Here is a 21,575-nt window from a genome sequence, read left to right on the forward strand (position 1 = left end):
ATGAAAGGAACTATGGATCTACTCTTACCTCTTGTAGAACGAGAGGAGAGACGATCCGACTCGGAGATGGGAGAGATCCGCTCTTTGGTCTCCAAGTTCCAAAACTTGCTCTTTTTGCTCAAATCTCTTCAAATCAATATAAAGCTTGTTAAAACATGAAAGATCGGAGGAAAAACATCAAAAATGAACCAAAGGAGAGCGTGAACTCACCGTGGCCGAAAATGGGGAGAAAACTCGCCCGTTTCGGCCATGGAGCTCTTTTATAGGGCTGGCAGACCACCTTTCGGCAGCCGAACGTGCCCCCACATCTCATGCAAGTTCGGCGGCCAAACATGAGGTTCGGCGGCCGAACCTTTTGAGACTTTCGGAAGCCTAACATGCCCCCCTAAACCATCCCACGTTCGGCGGCCGAACCTGAAAATGCCTCCTTGGTCATTTTCATTTAAAACTCAATTTCCTTTTTGCTTAAAACCATTAAATACATTAAAACATTTTATAAAAATATGATTTTACCCTTCTAGAGGTTTTCGACATCCGAGATTCCACCGGACGGTAGGAATTCCGATACCGGAGTCTAGCCGGGTATTACAATTTTTTAATTTGAAATATCAAAAGTTTAGTATTTAATTAATAAAAAAATTTAGAAAATATATAAAAATAATAAATAATTTTAAAATTATAAAAATAAATTTTTTTTATAAAAACAATATTTTATTATTAAATAATAATAATATTTTATTTTATTATTAAATAATAATAATATTTAATTTTATTATTAAAATATAATTTATTTGATTCTCAGCAAAATATTGAAATTTAATTGATAAAAAAATAAAAAAAATTAAATTAAATTAAATTTATTTAATTCTTGAGTAAAAATATATGATTTTAAGTGGATTTATTTCTATTTCTTAAAGCAAATTGTGATAGTGATATCTTCACCATTAAGCAATTACAATTCACAAATTCAATAACTATTATTCTACACTTTTTTTTTAATTAATAAACTCAATATTGATTTTGTTTAGACTTAATTATTTAAATAATTCAAAATATTATATATTTTTCAGATTCTATTATTGCATATAATATAAAGAATAAAAAAAACTAAAATATATTTAATTATCTTCACATATAGATATTATTTGATCTTTTTATTTGCAGAGGAAAAGGCGAAGAAGCAAAGACCGGTGGTTGGTGGGTACCGCTCCCTTCAGGCAGCGGTTGCTGATTCTGTTGCTTTCTTTTAATTGTTTTGATTTTTCCTTTTTCAGTTTGTTTGCGAGTGGTTTATTGTTATATTTGTGTTTTAGCTGTCTGCACCCGACAGTTATCAGAGGGGTGTGGATGAATGACATTTTGGCACCACAGCTTGGTGCATATCCTTCAAATTAATGTCTCAACTGAAAACACCATATGGACCAGTTTTTCTTTTCCATGGCAGTTGGTGATGGGAGTAAGAGGCCTGTGGTGGTTTTGTGGGTGATGATTAGGGTGTGCTAGCGATTGTTTACGGTAGAAAGTGTGGGAGAAGGATCTGGAAATTGACAAAAAAGGAGAGTTTTATTTCATCTTAGAATATAATGAATTATTTGATATAATTAGTCCACCGCTATTTATAGTCTTAGTAAACTAAAGTAGTAAAAATAGTAAAACATCTAACTACTATTGTAAAATAAATAGTCATTTATCTCTACACTAGAATGTCAGGCGGCGGGTTTTTGCGGGTATCCGATCCGCCCAAATTCTATGAATTTTTTCAAAGTAACGAGTTCGAATTTAAAAAATTTTACCCGTTTTGAGTTCGGATAGGGTTCGGATTTAATTGATTGAATACCCATTACCCGAATCCAGTTACCTATACTAACAAAACCACTTAAAAATCAACTCTAATTCATTTTTAATTTCACTTCAATAGAGTCGAAACACTCAGATATAACTGCCGTCCGCTTCCCTTCCTATTTCCTAGTCGACTCTCTCCCCTGCTTCACTGACGAGTGCCAAGACTGCCGGCAATCCAGTGGGAGACAATCCTTTCCTCTCTCCAGTCGGCGACATCTCCTTTCTCTCCCCAATCAATGTCGTCTCTTCTCTCTCCCCAGTCAGCGACATCTCCCACTTCCCAGTCGATGCCTCTCTCCCCCACTTCACTGACGAGTGTCGAGACTGTCGGCAGCCCAGTCGAAGACAACCTTTTTCTCTCCCCAGTTGACGTCGGCGACATCTCCTTTGACTGGAGCTCTCTTCAGGTTTGAATAACTGACAGAGGATTTGATTGGAACTCTCTTCAGGTTTGTAATCAGATTTTAATAATCAAGATCTTTTAAGTGCATGGACTATTAATCAGAGGATCTGAAGTATCATATTATGAAACATGGTTGATTTGTTTTATTTTTTCTCGGAACAGAGAAGAATCCTTCGAGCTATCACTGGGCCGATACGGAATCCAAGATCGTAAAGTGAATGGCACTCTAATTCATTTTATCGACGGTAGCAATTATCAGGTACTGTGTTTTCTTTTCTTTAGTTTGCATATTAGCTCGCACATTAAGTTGAGAATTATATCAAACAGTTGGTCTGCAACTGCCAGTACTAATGTATAGCAGTGGACTAGATCATTCCTGCTTATTTTGATGGTATTCGACTCACAATGTTACAAGCCAAGGTCCTATAACAATTATGTCATTAACTTTACAAGGGTAGATAGGCTCTTGTGTAAATGTAATTTTATTTTTGTAATACCCGGCTAGACTCCAGTGTCAAAATTCCTACCGTCCGGTGGAATTTCAGATGTCGGAGACCTCTAGAAGGGTAAAAACATGTTTTCATAAAATGTTTTAAGGTATTTCATGGTTTTAAGTATGAAGATTTAATGAGTTTTTGCATGAAAAGTCTTTGGAGGAAAACCCAGGTTCGGCCGCCGAAAGTCAAGTTCGGCCGCCGAACATGCATGCGTTTTGGAGGCACGTTAGGCCCCCGAAAGCATGAGTGAGGGAAGTCCAGGTTCGGCCGCCGAAAGTCAAGTTCGGCCGCCGAACATGGCATGCATGCGGAAGCACTTTCGGCCCCCGAACGTGGCCTGGCCAGCCACTATAAAAGGGTCACTTAGCCGAAATGGGCGAGCTTTCTCCCATTTTCGGCCATAGCTATCTTCCGACCTCCCTCTCCCCAGATCTTGTGTTCTTTCTTCAAATCTCCTCCATTTTTCTTGAGTTTTCACCTCTCATTGCAAGTTTTGAGCATTTAAGACAAGTTTTGGAGCTTTGGGAACTCAGGAGCTCATTTGCTTGGATCTCCGAGTTTAGGTCGTCTCTCTCTCGATCTTCAAGAGGTAAGAGCCGATCTTAAGCTCATTATATGTTTTAAATAAGTTTTATGCAAGATCTATGGGGTAGAGATGCATGTGTAGGTTTTTAGTGAGTTATGGATGATTTTTGAGTTTATGCAAATGTGGCTTGCAAATGCTTGTGTATGTGTGTTGTAGTTGGGGTTTAAGGTAGTTTGAGACCCCTAGGAGCTTGTATGCATGTTTTAGTTGAGTTATATGCATGTTGGAAGAGTTAGGAGGCAAATGTGCATAAAGGAGCCAAGTTTCTGCCCTTTGGCAGAAACCAGGTTCGGCAGCCGAAGGCACTTTCGGCCGTCGAACATGGCTGGGGAGGCAGGCCTTTCGGCTGCCGAAGTTGCCCCCGAAAGGAGACTTTCGTCTCTGTCTGGGACTTTCGGCCGCCGAAGGTGCCGCCGAACATGCATGAGTTTCGCCTCTGTCTGGGAGTTTCAGCCGCCGAAGGTGCCGCCGAACCTGCCTGACTTTCGGCTCTGGAGGGACTTTCGGCCGCCGAAGGTGCCGCCGAAAGTGCCCTGTCCAGCCATTTCTTGCATGTTTTTATGTAGTTATTTTATGATGTTTTAGGGGGTTTTTGGGGAGTATATTAGAGTTATGTTCATGTATGTTTGGTCCCTCATTGGAGTCCACCTGTGTAGGTTCGGACCCGAGGACCCCAGCAGTGAGCCAGCTGCTACAGAGTTGTCAGAGCTTGCCAGAGGTGAGTGGAATAAACCTTAAGTTTTAAAACAAATGAAATATGAATTTGAGCATGATCCATGCATCATGAATGCCATGAGATATAGTAGGTTGTTTGCATTAGTATTCATGAATATGTTGCATTGCATTTATGATGTTGATGTGGATTGGTTATTGGATGATCCTTTAGTCCTCATATGGCATGATGATGTTACGGCATGATATGGTATGCAAGTCCAGGTTGTACCCATTCTACGTCCCTGGCACGATGTAAGAGAAAGTCCAGGTTGTACCCATTCTACGTCCCTGGCACATTGGTATGTTATGATATGTATGATAAGAGAAAGACCGGTTGTACCCATTCTACGTCCCGGCACAGTTGGACTATGTAGAGGACTATTGGTGACAATACCATCCGAGATGTGATTAGTTGTGATGTGTTGCATTACATAATGGCATGAAATTTTAATGTATGATTTCACTATTCTGCTCACTGGGCTTTGTAGCTCACCCCTCTCCCCTAACCCCAGATGTGCAGGTACAGGGTAGACCAGGAGGTTAGCCAGAGTTTTGAAGTATGTGTATGTAATAGCTAGATTGTGGACATGATAATCGTACTATGATGTAATGTAAGAGATCACAGTATGTTATGTAATGAGGTATATTGAGGTTATAGATGTGCTTGACCCTATGAGTATTGTTATCCCTTTCTAAATACATGATCTTAGATGTTTTATGATATAGATGCTTAGCCAACTCAACACATGTATATCGCCCATTGGGGCATTGATGAGATCCCACAGAGGGGTCAAGTTTATGATTATGGTTATGTTCAGTGCATGCACAGGTTGAGTTTGGCGTATGATAGAATGTATGAAAGAAAAGTTTTAATTTTTATGTATGATTGTTGATCATGTATGGGATTAAACAGGTTTCCAGGATGTATGTTTGGCTTGCTACGGGTCCTGGCGGCCTTAAGTCGACCCGGATCCTAGCGCCGGTAGCGGTCCAATTTTCGGGTCGTTACAGAATGGTATCAGAGCCCTAGGTTCATATGGTCGGACCTAGAGTGTCGGGCTCATAGATGTTATAGAAGGTCAAGCACAATAGGAAGATCATGTCCACTAGGATAGGATGTGGAGTCCTGTCTTGCATGATGATGTGAATTGCCATGACTTTGTGCATGTGCATTAATGATATGCTATGCTATGTGATGAGGGTTCATGTGTGCCCACATGAACCATATGATGCTAATGTTTGTATGATGTGTACTATTTTTCAGAAAACAAGATGAGAGGAACTCGTCGATCTGCACGATTGACTGGAGTGCCACCTGAGGATGAGGGCACGAGCGCCCGTCCTCCTACATTGCCTAGGGCAATGTCTTGTAGAGCCAACAGAGAAAGAGTGTCAAGGGACCCTAGAAGGTCTTTTGATGCTAGCAGAAGGGGGACTGATAGAGGAGGAAGTTCTTCAGATGTGAGGGAGGTTATGGAAGAGGATCAGAGGAGGGATGGGAACCTGGATGTGAGCATGGAGGAAGAAGGGACAGGGGAGTCTCAGGGAGGCGTTCAGGCCTCGGGGTATGGTTTTCCACCCCATTATCCACCCTTCCCACAGGGTTCAGGGTATCCGATGGGAGGCACATCGGATTACTCCAGCTTTAACCCTTACCCTACCTACATGCCTTATCCACCTTTCTATCCACCTTACACACAGTACCCAGCTTATCCACCCTCACCCTTCTATCCAAACCTGGCAAACCCCACCTCGGGGAATGCTGCACCTCCACCTCCACCACCTACAGAACCAGCAGCCCCAGTTACTCAACCTCCTAGACCTAGCTCAGCTGATGGGAGCAAGGTAAAGATGACAGATTACCTCAAGCTAGATGCTCCCAAATACAAGTCAGGGGATGACCCCTTTGAGTATCTGAGAGTGGTGAAGACAATAACTGATGAGCTAGGGGCAAGTGACAGCAGGGCCATTCAGATGGCAGGGTTCACTTTAAAGTGCAAGAAGGCACGGGAATGGTTCAAGTGTTATGTGGACCCGAGACTGGACGGTATGACATGGGAAGAATTTGCGAATGAGTTCGCTGGATGGGCTTTTCCAGACAGTTCCAGAGAACTAAAGATGATTGAGTTTGAACAACTGAGGCAGTCAGAGCACATGGGTGTAGAGGAGTTCACGGATAAATTCTTGGAGCTATTGCCTTTTTCAGGGCAAGCTCTAGATACAGATACGAAGAAAGCCAAGAGGTATGTTATGAAGCTGCATTCCAGGTACTCCTCGTTGATTCAGTCAGCTGAGAGAGAAAGTTTCCACACTGTGGTGGATATGGCTCGAAGAATGGAAGCAAGTGCTATAGTTGAGGGGTCAGTGAAGCAGTCAGTGACCCAGTCTTCAGGGGTTAAGACCCCAGGCAGAGGAGGACCAGGTTTCTCTTCTCAGAGCTCAGGTAAGAAGAGGTGGGATAACACCACCAGGAAGTCGAAGAAGAATAAGTTTTGGAACAAGTTGAAATCTGGTCTGGGATTTGGCGGTGGCTCGAGCTCAGGCTCAGATGGTACAGAATGCCAGAGATGTGGAAGACCGCACAGGGGAGTGTGTCGAGCTGGGACTAATACATGTTTCAAATGTGGACAGGAGGGACACATAGCTCGGGAGTGTCCTAGAGCGCCTTTTATGGGCCAGCCCCAGCAGACAGCTTCTGGTAGTGTGGCACAGCCAGCAGTTCCAGCCACAACTCAGAGCAGTGGCAGAGGTAGAGGGAGAGGGGCAGCCTCTTCTTCTGGTTCCCGAGGTGAAGGTCCATCAGCTCTAGCCAGGATCTTCACCATGACTCAGCAGGAGGCTAACACATCCAACACCGTGGTGTCAGGTAATCTCGTCATTGGGTGTTCTGATGTGTATGCATTAATGGACCCGGGTGCATCTCATTCATTTATTGCTCCGAGAGCCGTTGAGAGGTTGGGTCTGATAGTCTCTGGGTTAGAGTGTCCCCTATGGGTCAGTGGACCCAAGTGTGACCCGTCGGTGGCAGTGTCAGTCTGCCAGTACAGTCCAGTTTTTGTTGAGGGAAGATGCCTCTCCGCCGACCTTGTGGTTCTAGATTTGACAGACTTTGACGTCATTCTAGGGATGGATTGGCTATCTACCCATGGTGCTACCTTGGACTGCAGGGACAAGGTAGTCAGGTTCAGAGATCAGAACGGGTCAGAGGTCGTCTTCAGAGGAGACAAGAGGGGCACGCCTAGAGGTCTGATATCAGCTCTTCAGGCTCGTAGGTTGCTTAGGAAGGGATGTCAGGGGTACTTAGCTCATGTGAGAGAGCTAGACAGTCAGGTCAGGGAACCGGCCTCGGTGCCAGTTGTCAGAGAGTTTCAGGATGTTTTTCCGGATGAGCTTCCAGGTTTACCACCTGCTAGGGAGATAGAGTTCGAGATAGAGTTGGTGCCTGGAACTAGACCGATCTCTATCCCTCCCTACAGGATGGCCCCAGCCGAGTTAAAGGAGTTGAAAGAGCAGTTGCAGGAGTTGGTAGACAAGGGCTTCATCCGACCGAGTACCTCACCTTGGGGTGCTCCAGTTTTGTTTGTGAGAAAGAAGGATGGATCCCTTAGGCTTTGTATCGACTACAGGCAGTTGAACAAAGTCACTACCAAGAATAGGTACCCTTTGCCTAGGATCGACGATCTATTCGACCAGCTAGCAGGAGCGGGTTGTTTCTCCAAAATAGATCTGAGATCGGGGTACCATCAGCTAAGGATAAGGGAAGAGGATGTACCAAAGACAGCTTTCAGGACCAGATATGGGCATTTTGAGTTCCTTGTGATGCCGTTCGGGTTAACCAACGCCCCTGCAGCATTCATGGATCTCATGAACAGAGTGTTTAGCCAGTACCTGGATCACTTCGTTATTGTCTTCATAGATGATATCTTGGTGTATTCCAGGAATGCAGAGGAGCATGCCCATCATCTGCGGTTGGTCTTGCAGACTTTGAGGGAACATGGCTTGTATGCCAAGTTCTCTAAATGTGAGTTCTGGCTGAGGAGCATTTCGTTCTTGGGGCATGTAGTGTCAGAGAATGGTATTGAGGTGGACCCCAAGAAGACAGAAACTGTGGCTAACTGGCCTAGACCCACTTCAGTGACAGAGATTAGAAGTTTCTTGGGTTTGGCAGGTTACTACAGGAGGTTCGTTCAGGACTTCTCGAAAATAGCAGCTCCTCTGACCAGGTTAACCAGGAAGAATCAGAAGTTTCTGTGGACCGACCAGTGCGAAGAGAGTTTTGAAGAGCTTAAGAAGAGGTAGACTTCAGCACCAGTTTTAGCTCTGCCATCTAGTGATGAGGACTTTACAGTCTTTTGTGATGCGTCCCGTGTGGGACTGGGTTGTGTACTAATGCAGAATGAGAGGGTGATTGCTTATGCTTCTAGGCAGCTGAAGAAGCATGAGTTGAATTACCCCACGCATGACCTAGAGATGGCAGCAGTAATCTTTGCACTCAAGATGTGGAGGCACTACCTCTATGGGGTAAAATGTGAGATCTTTACAGATCATAAGAGCCTGCAGTACATCCTGAGTCAGAGAGATTTGAACCTGAGACAGAGGAGATGGGTAGAGCTGCTGAGTGACTATGAGTGCAAGATTCAGTATCATCCGGGTAAGGCGAATGTCGTGGCAGACGCCCTAAGCCGGAAGTCACTAGGCAGTTTATCCCATATATCGGCAGAGAGGAGGCCAGTGGTGAAGGAGTTTTACAAGCTCATTGAGGAAGGTCTTCAGATGGAGTTGTTTGGTACAGGTGCTTTGGTGGCTCAGATGAGAGTGGCACCCGTGTTTCTGGAGCAGGTGGCTCAGAAACAGCATGAGGACCCGGAGTTAGTGAAGATTGCCAGGACTGTTCAGTCAGGCAATGTTAGTGAGTTCAGATTCGACAGCAAGGGGATCCTCCGCTATGGGCGCAGACTATGTGTACCAGATGACATAGGGATAAAAGGGGACATTATGAGAGAGGCTCATAATGCAAGATACAGCGTTCACCCCGGAGCCACCAAGATGTATCAAGATCTAAAGAAGGTTTATTGGTGGCCAGCTATGAAGAAAGAAGTGGCACAGTTCGTGTCAGCCTGCGAAGTGTGTCAGAGGGTGAAGCTGGAACATCAGAAGCCGGCTGGAATGCTTAACCCGCTACCTATTCCAGAGTGGAAATGGGAAAATATAGCTATGGACTTCGTAGTGGGGTTACCAGCGGCGTCCAACAGAGTGGACTCCATATGGGTGATTGTGGACAGACTCACCAAATCTGCTCACTTCATCCCTGTCAGGAGTGGCTATTCTGTGGACAAGTTGGCACAGGTGTATGTTGATGAGATTGTCAAACTGCATGGGGTTCCTGTTTCAATAGTGTCAGATAGAGGGCCCCAGTTCACCTCCAGGTTTTGGCGGAGTCTGCAGAACGCCATGGGTACCAGGTTGGATTTCAGTACTGCCTTCCACCCCCAGACTGATGGACAGTCAGAAAGGACCATCCAGACTATTGAAGATATGCTCAGAATGTGTGTGCTGGACTTTGGCGGTTCTTGGAGGCAGCATCTACCTTTGGTGGAGTTTGCCTACAACAACAGCCATCATGCTAGCATCGGGATGGCTCCATATGAAGCTTTGTACGGAAGGAAGTGCAGATCACCTGTATGCTGGGAGGAAGTTGGAGAAAAGGCCTTAGCAGGGCCTGAGCTAGTAGAGATCACCAGCAGGGTGGTACCCATAATCAGAGAGAGAATCAAGACTGCTCCAAGCAGACAGAAGAGTTATGCAGACATCCGCAGAAGGCAGATAGAGTTTCAGGAGGGGGATCTGGTATTGCTCAAGGTGTCTCCAATGAAGGGAGTGGTTCGCTTCGGGAAGAAAGGTAAACTAGCCCCACGATACATCGGACCCTTTGAAATCTTGCAAAAGATTGGGAATGTGTCGTACAAGCTGGATTTACCTGCTTCAATGGAAAGAATCCATCCGGTTTTCCATGTTTCAATGTTAAGGAAGTTTGTGTCAGATCCGAGCAAGGTTCTTAGTGAGCCTGATGTGGAGGTCCAAGAGGATCTCACCTATGTTGAGCAGCCAGTACAGATCCTAGACACCCAGATCAGAAAGTTAAGAAACAAGAAAATCCCGATGGTGAAAGTCCTGTGGAACCACCACAACTTGAAAGAATGCACTTGGGAGACACGGGAGTCTATGCTCCAGCAGTACCCTCATCTCTTTTAAGGTTGGATTTCTTTGTGTTTATGTGCTATGTATGTATGTTATGTTTTATGCCATGCTATGTGTGCTAGTTGAGGTACATTCGGGGACGAATGTTCTTAAGGGGGGAGAATGTAATACCCGGCTAGACTCCGGTGTCGGAATTCCTACCGTCCGGTGGAATTTCAGATGTCGGAGACCTCTAGAAGGGTAAAAACATGTTTTCATAAAATGTTTTAAGGTATTTCATGGTTTTAAGTATGAAGATTTAATGAGTTTTTGCATGAAAAGTCTTTGGAGGAAAACCCAGGTTCGGCCGCCGAAAGTCAAGTTCGGCCACAGAACATGCATGCGTTTTGGAGGCACGTTAGGCCCCCGAAAGCATGAGTGAGGGAAGTCCAGGTTCGGCCGCCGAAAGTCAAGTTCGGCCGCCGAACATGGCATGCATGCGGAAGCACTTTCGGCCCCCGAACGTGGCCTGGCCAGCCACTATAAAAGGGTCACTTAGCCGAAATGGGCGAGCTTTCTCCCATTTTCGGCCATAGCTAGCTTCCGACCTCCCTCTCCCCAGATCTTGTGTTCTTTCTTCAAATCTCCTCCATTTTTCTTGAGTTTTCACCTCTCATTGCAAGTTTTGAGCATTTAAGACAAGTTTTGGAGCTTTGGGAACTCAGGAGCTCATTTGCTTGGATCTCCGAGTTTAGGTCGTCTCTCTCTCGATCTTCAAGAGGTAAGAGCCGATCTTAAGCTCATTATATGTTTTAAATAAGTTTTATGCAAGATCTATGGGGTAGAGATGCATGTGTAGGTTTTTAGTGAGTTATGGATGATTTTTGAGTTTATGCAAATGTGGCTTGCAAATGCTTGTGTATGTGTGTTGTAGTTGGGGTTTAAGGTAGTTTGAGACCCCTAGGAGCTTGTATGCATGTTTTAGTTGAGTTATATGCATGTTGGAAGAGTTAGGAGGCAAATGTGCATAAAGGAGCCAAGTTTCTGCCCTTTGGCAGAAACCAGGTTCGGCAGCCGAAGGCACTTTCGGCCGCCGAACATGGCTGGGGAGGCAGGCCTTTCGGCTGCCGAAGTTGCCCCCGAAAGGAGACTTTCGTCTCTGTCTGGGACTTTCTGCCACCGAAGGTGCCGCCGAACATGCATGAGTTTCGCCTCTGTCTGGGAGTTTCGGCCGCCGAAGGTGCCGCCGAACCTGCCTAACTTTCGGCTCTGGAGGGACTTTCGGCCGCCGAAGGTGCCGCCGAAAGTGCCCTGTCCAGCCATTTCTTGCATGTTTTTATGTAGTTATTTTATGATGTTTTAGGGGGTTTTTGGGGAGTATATTAGAGTTATGTTCATGTATGTTTGGTCCCTCATTGGAGTCCACCTGTGTAGGTTCGGACCATAGGAACCGAGGACCCCAGCAGTGAGCCAGCTGCTACAGAGTTGTTAGAGCTTGCCAGAGGTGAGTGGAATAAACCTTAAGTTTTAAAACAAATGAAATATGAATTTGAGCATGATCCATGCATCATGAATGCCATGAGATATAGTAGGTTGTTTGCATTAGTATTCACGAATATGTTGCATTGCATTTATGATGTTGATGTGGATTGGTTATTGGATGATCCTTTAGTCCTCATATGGCATGATGATGTTACGGCATGATATGGTATGGAAGTCCAGGTTGTACCCATTCTACGTCCCTAGCACGATGTAAGAGAAAGTCCAGGTTGTACCCATTCTACGTCCCTGGCACATTGGTATGTTATGATATGTATGATAAGAGAAAGACCGGTTGTACCCATTCTACGTCCTGGCACAGTTGGACTATGTAGAGGACTATTGGTGACAATACCATCCGAGATGTGATTAGTTGTGATGTGTTGCATTACATAATGGCATGAAATTTTAATGTATGATTTCACTATTCTGCTCACTGGGCTTTGTAGCTCACCCCTCTCCCCTAACCCCAGATGTGCAGGTACAGGGTAGACCAGGAGGTTAGCCAGAGTTTTGAAGTATGTGTATGTAATAGCTAGATTGTGGACATGATAATCGTACTATGATGTAATGTAAGAGATCACAGTATGTTATGTAATGAGGTATATTGAGGTTATAGATGTGCTTGACCCTATGAGTATTGTTATCCCTTTTTAAATACATGATCTTAGATGTTTTATGATATAGATGCTTAGCCAACTCAACACATGTATATCGCCCATTGGGGCATTGATGAGATCCCACAGAGGGGTCAAGTTTATGATTATGGTTATGTTCAGTGCATGCACAGGTTGAGTTTGGCGTATGATAGAATGTATGAAAGAAAAGTTTTAATTTTTATGTATGATTGTTGATCATGTATGGGATTAAACAGGTTTCCAGGATGTATGTTTGGCTTGCTACGGGTCCTGGCGGCCTTAAGTCGACCCGGATCCTAGCGCCGGTAGCGGTCCGATTTTCGGGTCGTTACAATTTTCATAGAAGTACAACTTTATCCATTGCACCATATTTTTTTTGATTTTATCTTGCTGGATGAAATATCTTTATTTTTCTTATAATAGGTACAATAGGAGCGTATTCTTTTAAGTTGTAGGACAATTTATCCTGAGTAGTATGTAGAGTAAGTGAGAAATTAGACTATTGCATTTCCAAATTATGAACTTAGAACAGTCAAGAATCAAGATGCAACATTTCTATAATAAATTAATTCAAGTAAAATGCAATCATAATTAGTTGTGGTGCTATTCAGATAAAAATTGTTAGGTTCAGTTAATGGATTTATTTTCTCCAATCTCACTATCTATACAACAAGCTTCATATTAGCTTTTGCCTATTTTGACATCTAGTTGCACTAATCTTTTAGTTGGACAAATAAAACAAAAATTCTAAAGATCTTTTAGTTGCTATTAAAAATCTTTAGAATTTATGAACTATTAATATGATTATTTGGTTACTGTTAAAAAATTTTTAGTTGTTGTTAAAGTTTTTTTAAAGTAAGCATCAAGATTTTTTGTTTTGTTACAATGAAATATTTTCATTGTAAATTTGCCATTTCTCATAGAAGTGATAAAGTTTAGTGACCAGAATATTGTCATTGTATCTAATGCCTTATTCATAAATGGAGTCATCCCTTCATGGATGGATCAATAAATTTATGGTTATATATTGATTTAAATAAATTTATTTGTTGATTAAGTTACTATATGTTATTTGTTCTTGTGGTTATGTATTGTTTGCTAATACATGTTTTTATTCTTCATATTTAGGATATTTAAAATGTCAACGTTTAATAGTTCCGAAATTGTAGTGAGTTGTAAAGCTACTACTATTTCTCAACCTTCTTTAAACACTCAACCCGCTAGTAGTTCCACCCATTTTCGATTGGAGCCATCGACACCAATCAATTCCTCCCATTCATTGCCAGCCAATATAAATCCAACTGGTAGCCTTCCTCCAATTAGCAATTTGGGAAGGAAAAGGAAGTTGACATCAACTGTTTGGGATCATTTTGAAAAAGTCCATAGTGGGATGATTGGGCAATTTGTAATCATTGTAAGTTAGGTCTCAAAGCTAATAGCAAAAATGAACTAAGTCTTTGCACAATCATATAGAGAAATGTGTAAAGAAAGGCAATCAAGACATAGTCAAATGTCTAAACAAGCAAAAGAAGATTTCTATGGATATAAGAAGTGATGGCAAAGTGCATTTCAAAAACTTTATATTTAATCAAGAAAAATCAAGAAAGGAGTTAGCGTGTGCCATTATGTTACATGAGTATCCACTTTTCATTGTTGAATATGTGGGATTTACAAAGTTTGTTGCTACCCTTCAACCACTCTTTAAAATGGTTTCTCGGAATACCATTAAGAAAGATATTTTGAACATCTACGATCTTGAATTTAATAAATTATATAAATATTTAGAGAAACTCAAGAGCCGAATAGCAATTACTACTGATATGTGGACGTCAAATCAAAAGAAAGGCTACATGTCTATCACAACACATTATATTAATAACTCTGGGTGCTACAAAATTGAATTTTGTGGTAAATTTCTTATCTCTCTATCTTTATTATTATGAAGATTTATTTTCAATAAGATTTTATTTGATATTTTATTAATTTTTTCTCATTTTTATTATGTAAATTTGTGTATATCCCAACACCTCATACTAAGGAGGAGTTTGCCAAATATCTAATGGAGATTTTTAGCAAGTGGATTATAGAGATCAAAATTTCTCAAAATTTCTACAATCACTGTAGACAATTGCTCTACTAATGATGGTATGGTTTCTATTGTTATTGATAAATTGTTTGGTAATCTTTTATGTGATGGGGTTATATTGCATATGAGGAGTTGTGCACATATTTTAAATCTTGTTGTTAAGGATGGGTTAACCACTATTGAGAGTTCACTTTCGAGGATTGGGATAGTTTAGTATTTTGGATAGCTTCTTCTCAACGAGTGGAAAAATTTGAAGAAATGGTTAGACAATTGAAGATTACTTGTACAAAAAAGTTGAGTTTAGATTGTAAATCAAGATGGAATTCAACATATCATATGCTTCAAACTACAATTGAGTATAAAAATACTTTTTCTAGATTGAGAATTAGGAAAAAAAAGTTACATGGATGTGCTTTTTAATGATAATTGGGAAATGGCAAAAAGAGTTATAGAAAAATTAGAAATTTTTCAGCATCACTGAAATATTTTCTGAGAGGAAATTATTTTTTCATTTCCATTTGCCAATTGCAAAATTCAATAGTGGAATGGATGAGTTCTGATGATGATATTATAAAGTCAATGTCTGCTAGAATGTTTGAAAAATTTTAAAAATATTGGAGTGAGGTTCACATTGTTTTGGTTGTTGCTGTAATATTGGATCCACAGTATAAGACAAAAGTGGTAGAATATTATTTTCCAATGATTTATAGTGATGATGTGTCGAATGAGATTGAACAAGTTAATGTTACTTGTTACAACTTACTCAATGATTACCAATCTCGAGCTTCCAAGCCAAAATCTCAAAGTTCATCTTCAGTTCCACCTATTTCAATTTCAGAAAATCAAGGTTTTTTAAAGAAATACCTATTAGTGTATATGCCCTAGGCCATTATCTTAGCCCTTTTTGTATGTTGTAACGCCCCAGAAATCCGGACCGCTACCGGCGCTAGGATCCGGGTCGACTTAAGGCCGCCGGGACCCGTAGCAAGCCTGACATATAACCTGTACACCTGTATAATCCCATACATGATCAACATCATACAGAAAAATTAAAACTTCTTCTTGCATACATGCTATCAATCACCAACTCAACCTGTGCATACTCTGAACATTTACATAAATAAAGTCCCTCTGTGGGATCTCAACAAGCCTCGAAGGGCTATACAACATATGGAGAGTTGGTTTACTTAAACATCATAACTTAAAGATCATGTAAAGATACAAATGGGATTATCACATACTATGGTCAAGCACAGCTCTATCCTCAATAACATTAATACATAAAAAGACTAATTCAACTATACATCATTTTACAAATTTGTCATGTCCACAAATCTATCTATTGCAAACATGTGACAGACTTTTCTCTTCATAGCCTTCTCTATTTATCCCGTACCTGCAAATCTGGGGGTTAGGGGAGAGGGGTGAGCTAGATGCCCAGTGAGTAGAACTCTAAAACAAAAGAATATTTTAAAACATGTTATCATGGAATGCATCACTGCACAAACATTTCACATCATGGACGGACTGGCCCAAAAATCCCTCAGCTCCATGCCCGGCCCTATTATGGGCACCACAGGACTTCGTATTGCCCGGCCCTATTATGGGCACCACAGGACTTCGTAGATCGGAGCTATTGCCCGGCCCTATTATGGGCACCACAGGACTTCGTACAAAGGGCTAGTGAGTCGTGCAATGTCCATCCCCCATCAACAACAAATAATAATGCAATGCAACATAATTCGTGGTTCTAATGCAAACAACCTATAATATAAACATGATGCATGAAGCATGTTAAAAACATTTAATTTCTTAATTTAAAAGGTTAAGTATAGTCCCACTCACCTCTGGCTGACTCTGACAACTCTGTAGCAGCTGGCTCACTGCTGGGGTCCTTGGTTCCTCGGGTCCGAACCTACACAGGTGGACTCCAATGAGGGACCAAACATATGTAAACATAACTCTAATATATCCCCCAAAAACCCCCTAAAATATCATGAAAACATCACAGAAAATATGCATGAAATGGCTGAACAGGGCACTTTCGGCGGCACCTTCGGCGGCCGAAAGTCCTGGACAGAGACGAAACTCAGCTAGGTTCGGCGGCACCTTCGGCGGCCGAAAGTTCCAGACAGAGACGAAAGTCTCTTTTCGGGGGCAACTTCGGCAGCCGAAAGGCCTGCCTCCCCAGCCATGTTCGGCGGCCGAAAGTACCTTCGGCTGCCGAACCTGGTTTCTGCCAAAGGGCAGAAACTTGGCTCCCTTTGCCCATTTCGCCTCCAAACCTACCAATCGTGCATATTTTTCAACCCAAAGCATGCATACAAGATCCTAGGGGCCTCAAACAAGTATATGCCCCATCTACAACACTCCACAAACACACAATCAAGCTACATTGTTCATCAAACATCAAAAACCTAACATTTACTCAAACATGCATATATCCCTAAACATGCCATTCTACCCCATGAATCTTGCATAAAACTTGTTTAAAACATAAAAAGACTTCAAGATCGACCCTTACCTCTTGAAGATCGAGAGTAGAGGCGATCTAACTTGGAGTTGGGAGAAATTTAGCTCCTTGGGTCTCCAAGCTCAAAACTTGCTCAAAACTCACAAATCTTCAAAATAGAAGTGAAAACCATGAAAGATCTAGGGAAAACACTCAAGATTGAGGGAGGAGCGGCGGAGACTCACCTTGGCCGACGAAGGGGGAAAAAGCTCGCCCGTGCGGACCAAGGGGACCCTTTTATAGTGGCTGGCCAGACCACGTTCGGGGGCCGAATGTGCCTCCGTATCCATGCAATGTTCGGCGGCCGAACATTAGGTTCGGCGGCCGAACCTGCATTTCCCTCACTCATACTTTCGGGGGCCTAACGTGCCTCCGCATGCATGCACGTTCGGCGGCCGAACCTGACTTTCGGCGGCCGAACCTGAGTTTTTCCTTAGAGAATTTTCATGCAAAAACTCATTTAAAAACATACTTAAAAACATTAATATACATGAAAACATTTTATAAAGCATGATTTTACCCTTCTAGAGGCTTCCGACATCCGAGATTCCACCGGACGGTAGGAATTCCGATACCGGAGTCTAGCCGGGTATTACATATGTCGTTTTGGTTATTAATAAAAGAGGTTTTTATCATTATTATTTGTTTGCATGTTACATAATAATGATTATCATCCCTGGTTACTTATTATTATGTTGATAATCATAAAATATAACTAGTATGATTATTGATTGATAATCATGAGATGATTATGTATATGTTATAATTCAATAATCATAGATACTTATAATAATAAAATATAACTAGTATGATTATTGATTGATAATCATGAGATGATTATGTATATATTGATATAATTCAATAATCATAGATACTTATTAGATAACAAAGTATTGGATGGACCCGCATTGAGATCACTACATGGGTTATTGTCATAAGTGAATCTCAAAGTAGTTATGCCTTAATCCTTTGACTTAAGATTGTCATAGTTTCCAACATAAGAACTATTATGTTTTGATATAACCAAACATTGTCTTTAATTGGACAATCATAAAGGTTATGATTGAGTATAATAGAAATTATTTAGAGGATAATGAACAATCAAGATAGGATTTGTCCCTCTCTCTGAGAGAGATATCTTCTAGGCCCCTCGATAAGTGAGACTAAGAAATGCATAACCGTGCTCAAATGAATTGATAGTGTGATCAATATCATTTGAATTTATCAGTCTACTTAAAGATCGAGAAATCATAAGTTTGAACATTATAAGTTTGAAATTGACCATGACTTATGTTCAAACTAGATATCGTGTGATAAAGGGATTAATACATGTTCTATTTATTAGGCTTTATCGGACTATTGATCCTCATATTAGTTGGGTAGTCATAATATCTTGCTAAAGGCCACTTATGACTTATGGGCCTTGTGGGACTGGACCTATTGCCAATTAATGTGAGCCTATTGGGTCACACACAAAAGAACGTTGTTGATGTGCTATGACATATTAATGGGCTAAAAGCCCAAAGCCCAAAGCCCATTAATATAATTAATAATAATAAAGTGTTATTATTATTAATATTAATTAATAATAATAAAGTGTTATTATTATTAATTATTTATTATTATGAGATAATAATATTTAAAAGATCTGCAGTCTATCTGTAACCTTTACAGATAAAGGACTCTATCACATAAGATATTTGAGTATCTGTGAGATTGTGATAGTTGGTTATGAACACAACTCTTTTAGGAAAAGGAGTTGTGGGAAAAACAAAAGACTGAAACATATAAATACTCCTTCTATGAATTGTGGAATGATGATGTTAATTTTTGAGAAAAATTCAGTCTAACTATTGCAGATTGTGGAGCACATAATCTATCCATCTTTGAGAGAGCTAGCACTCTAGAAGGATAAAAGACGTTCGTGTGGATACCATAGAGGATGTTCGTTGGAATAAGCAGCATCATCAGTCCGGCATTGTATCTTCTTGACGAGATTAACATGTTAGTCTCATATCCTTCTTATGAAATAAACGAAGTACTCGGACTTTGGGAAAGGAAATCAGAAATTTTGTTTTTCCACTGCGCCTTTGGGTTGCAATAATCTCTAGATTTCCCTACAAGACCTTAGTAATCTAGTTATATTTCTTAACTCTTCTTTCACTAGTATTCATGTGAAATTCGAATTAGATCATTATCTTGAAGAGCCTGTTTTACTATGGATGCAAGAATTTGATATTCTTAATTGGTGGAAGATAAATGGGATAAAATATCCTACATTACAAATGATTGCTAGAGATTTTTTGGTTTTACCTGTATCTTCAGTTGCATCTGAGTCTGCTTTTCGTACTGGAGGTAGAGTTGTTAGTATTCATCGAAGTAGACTTCATGAAGATACATTAGAAGTATTGATATGCTCACAAAATTGGTTATGGTCAGAAATTGAAGGTAATTACAACAATAAACTCTTATTTTTATTTTACTTCATTTTAACGTAAAGCTGATAAATGTTAATAATTTTTTATTAACTATACTTTAAGATTTATATAAATAAAAGAAGTAATAGATGGACTATTCAATAAAGATTATATCAGAACTATTGTAAGTTGTTTATTTGTGTTTGTAAAAATTTTCAAGAATCATAATATACTTTACCTTGTCATTTTGCGTTGTCAATCTATGCTCCTTTTGAAGGGGACCCTCTAGAACCTTCGGGATCTAGATTTGTTTTCCCAAATTTTTAGCACTTATATCATATTTGAGGCTCTTTAGCCTTGATTATCTTCTGAGCGCTTTTACTCTTGTCGTGTTCCGGGCACTTAGCCCTGAGTCTTGTCTAGGCATTATACTTGTAAGCATCTTCTGGTTTGTTCAACTTTAGTTTGCTTCCGAGTATCTTTACGCTTGTGTCTATTTCGAGCTTTTTGGCCCTAAGTTTTCGTCCGAGTATTTTTATTCTCGCGCTTTCTTTTGGGCACTTAGCCCTAAGTCTGCTTCTAAGCATTTTTGCTCTTATGCGTCGTCTGAGCTCTTTTACCCTTAAGTTTTCTTTCTGGGCACTTAGGTCTGGGTTTGGTTCTGAGCATTTTCGCTCTTTCACGCCTTCTGAGCATTTTTACCTTTGCACTTTGCCATGAGTTCACTTCCGAGATCTTCTGCCCTTAGTCTGCTTCCGAGCATTTTTTGCTCTTACGCATTTTTCGAGCATTTTTTCTCTCATGTTTTCTTTCAAGAACTTAGCCCTAAGTTTGCTTTCAGGCTCTTTTGCTCTTAGTCTGATTCCGAGCATTTTTGCTCTTACGCGTCATCCGAGCCTTTTAGCTCTTATGCATCTTTTGAGCATTTTTTGCTCTCATGTTTTCTTCTAGGAACTTAGCCTTGAGTTTGCTTCCAGGTTCTTTTGCCCTTAGTCTGCTTCCGAGTATTTTTTTCTCTTACACATCTTCCGAGCCTTTTAGATCTTATGCGTCTTCCAAGAATTTTTACTTTTGTATTTTCTTCTGGGCACTTAGCCCTATGTCTACTTCTGGACTTTTCTGGGCACTTAGCCCTAATTCTCTTTCTGACGATTCAAGATTATGCTCTTACTAGTGATTTTTGAGATTTAGGCTAGTGACCTTACTAGCGATTCCGGGGATTCAGGCTTGTGGCCTTATTGACTATTCGGGGATTCAGACTCGTGGCCTTATTGGCTATTCTGAGAATTCAAGCTCGTGGCCTTACTGGCGATTCTGGGGATTCAGACTCGTGGCCTTACTAGAGATTCTAGGGATTCAGGCTCGTGGCCTTACTGGCGATTCTCAAGATTCATTCAGAACTTATTCTGCAAATAATAAGACTTGTGCACTACATGCTTTCAAAGTTAATTTTCAGCTATTTTTTGCTATATTAATATGTTAACTCATATAACTTATTTGGAAAAATTTAGAAGACTTTTTATTTCACATGAATCGCAGAGCTACACATAGTACCTTTTAAGGTGTTGTACATTCCAGGCATGCGGTTCTCTTTTTTCGCTTAAGTCTTCTAGATGCCTTTTCATGGGTGCTAAATACGCCTTGTTGAATTTCTTTGATGATGATGAAGGCTTCTTCTTGCCCCATGCATCGGAGCCAAGGTGCTGATTTTCCCCTTTTGAATAGTACTTTGTCTTCATATAGATAATTCCCTGCTTTGGCTGAGATTTTCTTTGCGTTATTCGGCTCATCAAATCGGCTTCTTCATTTTGAGTATGTGCAATGAGATTCACTCAGAGAGGGATGTTCTTCGCCATGAATTCCAACTGCAACTCTCATACCTGGGCTAAATATCGCTTCATCGTGTCGTCTTGGGCCTCGTATATTCCCCGGACTTGATTGACGACCAGCTGGGAATTGCTGAGCACGTCCAAGTCATCTACTCCTGTCTCCAAGGCTAGCTGCATTCCATTGATCAAGGCCATATACTCTGCCATATTTTTTGTCACGGGAAAATCAAAATGCAGGGCATTCGAGATGAACAGCCCATCTAGCCCTTTCAATATTACTCTGGCTCCGTTTTGATTGGGTTTAGTCGCCCCATCTACGTGTAAGGTTCAGAGGT

The sequence above is a fragment of the Manihot esculenta genome, chromosome 17 (genome assembly GCF_001659605.2).
Source record: "Manihot esculenta cultivar AM560-2 chromosome 17, M.esculenta_v8, whole genome shotgun sequence".
In the NCBI taxonomy this organism is placed as follows: Eukaryota; Viridiplantae; Streptophyta; class Magnoliopsida; order Malpighiales; family Euphorbiaceae; genus Manihot; species Manihot esculenta.